Genomic DNA, 2,707 nt, shown 5'->3' on the forward strand with positions numbered 1-2,707 from the left:
AAATAAAGATGACCCTTGGGCTCCGGAAACCCAAGGGAAAAAGGGCTAGGTGAGGCAAATGGTAAAACCAAGGTTGGGCCTTGCTGGAGGAGTTTTATTCAAAGCGAACTGTCAAGGGGGTCCCATAAATCACCCAACCGCGTAAGGAACGCAAAATCCGGGAACATAACACCGGTATGACGGAAACTAGGGCGGCAAGAGTGGAACAAAACACCATGCATAAGGCCGAGTCTTCCACCCTTTACCAAATATATAGATGCATTAATTAAATAAGAGATATTGTGATATCCCAACATAATCCTGTCCACCAAGGAGCAATCTTCAACTTCACCTGCAACTAACAACGCTATAAGAGGGGCTGAGCAAAGTGGTAACATAGCCAAGCAACGGTTTGCTAGGAAGGGTGAAAAAGGTTAGAGGCTGACATGGAAATTTGGGAGGCTTGAGGAACAAGTGATAGGAAGCGCAGCATAGCGATAGAACGAAGCAACTAGCATAGCAATGATAGTAGTGAGATCCAGGGTGACGGTCATCTTGCCTGAAATCCCGCTAGGAAGAAGAACGAGTCCATGAAGAAGATGAAGCCACGAAGATGAACCAAGCGTAGACGAACGAATTCTCACGATCGCAACGAAAACGGGAACTATCGAGAAGAAGCACACAACATGGTAAACACACCACACATAGACAAGACATGATGCACAACAAGCATGATGCATAACAAAGCTACATGAAGCTACTCATGGCAAGAGATGATGCAAACAAGAGCAACACATCAAAGCAAGTTTAAATGAGGCCGGAAACAACATATAACAAATCCGGTAAGTCCCCATATGCAAATTTAGAAATTGGTCCAGAACTGAATAAACCTTATGTTCAAGTTGTTAAACAGCAAGTTAAGATGCACCAAGATGATCTACACGAAATTCTAGTCAAGTTACATATAAAGTTCATTTAATTCGGAGCTACGGCCTAGAAGATATGAGCAAAACAAGTTAGACATGGCATTGATGCAAAATGCATACAAACATCAAGAAAACACCTCAAAACAAGGATGCAACATGATAATATGAAACTTCATGCAAAACCAATCAAGTTTCATATAGAGCACACTCAAAACGGAGCAACGGTTCAACATATACATTCTATACAAGTTTAATGGACAAGCTGTCCAAAACAGCAACTAGGCATCTAGCAAGCATCAAAACAATAAGCTACAGCACCTCAACATAAGAACAAAAGGAATGGGCATGAAGTACATGTAAAGCCTGACAAAACATGAACACTGAGCTATCTCAAGAAACCACTATAACATGCTCAAAAGGACATGGCAAGATTGCAAATAATAACAGTTTCAGACTTTAGCAGAAATATCATCAGGTTGCAATGTTTAGAGCTATCAAACAACATGCTACAGGAACATATCATGGCAACCAAATACATGGCATGCTACTACTAAATACATGGAACAAAAGTCCCTTACTGACCATGAGCTAAAAGGACACAGAAAATATGATGGCACCCATGTAAACATGGAAAATTATATGACAGATTCATACATGGCAGGAACGACAATAAGTAAGCATGTTGGTGAGCTTGAACCACTCACCACAGAGCAATACATGGCATGAAAAGGCAACCAACAGTAAGAATACTTGTTTGTGAAGTTAAGCATGGCAAGAGCAAGTTCATAGGGTGCATGGATCACTAACAACAATCATGGCAACATTGAACTTAATGTTAACAGGCTGACAACAACATTATTTAGCAACTTGAGAGCAAGATTACAACAAGCTACAACATGCTATAAATGCAACCAGGGGCATGAATAGATAGAGCATGACATTTATAACAAAACATACGTAGTGAACATCTCCAGATTATGCATAGAATGACCTGTAGCAGCAGGTTTACATAGCATCATGATATAGCAGAATCTGTCTAGCAAAACAGCAACAGCAAGTACCCTACTTCACGAGCTCGATGCACTCAGTACAATATTCACAAAAATACATGGATGGCATCACTGGAAAGATGGCATGATATAGCACAAGACACATGTAGAGCTCATGCTCATAAGATGCACACATCAAATGCAACAAAAATGACAAAACAACAAGTTATAACAGTTTCAGCAGATTAACATCATATAGCACTCTTGCAACGATGATTCAGGCATCAAGATGAACTCAAATGGACATGGCACAATGGAATGAAATGAAGAGCATCTCACACCGAACATTTTGATATATTGTGCGCATGAAACAGAGCTACAGATGCAGAGATATGATGTGATGAACATGGCATGAAAATAGGAGAGCAAAAGGACAGTGGAATTCAACCTCGTAGAAAAACTGGATGGGGCCGTCCGGGATGGAGGGAACCAAGACGGGGCGCGGGCGCGTTTAGTTCAGTGCACTGATGGATCTCATCCCGATCCGCGGCGGATCTGGCCGGAGGAGAGCTTCGGCGAGCTCTCCGGCGGGGGCACGGTGCGGAGGAGGTCGGAGGAGGCCGGCGAGGGGTGGCGGCGCCGGTGGCGGAGTGGGCGGCGGCGAGGGATCCGGGAGGGCTCGGGAGGCGGCGGAGGAGCAGAGGGGTGGGGCAGAGTTTGGCGCGGAGAGGTGCGGGCTTCGGCGAAGATGGCGCGAGCGGCGGCGGCGCTCGCCGGCGGCGGGGCAGACGGGCGGCGGAGCAGACGGGCGGC

The sequence above is a fragment of the Triticum aestivum genome, chromosome 6B (genome assembly GCF_018294505.1).
Source record: "Triticum aestivum cultivar Chinese Spring chromosome 6B, IWGSC CS RefSeq v2.1, whole genome shotgun sequence".
Lineage (NCBI taxonomy): Eukaryota > Viridiplantae > Streptophyta > Magnoliopsida > Poales > Poaceae > Triticum > Triticum aestivum.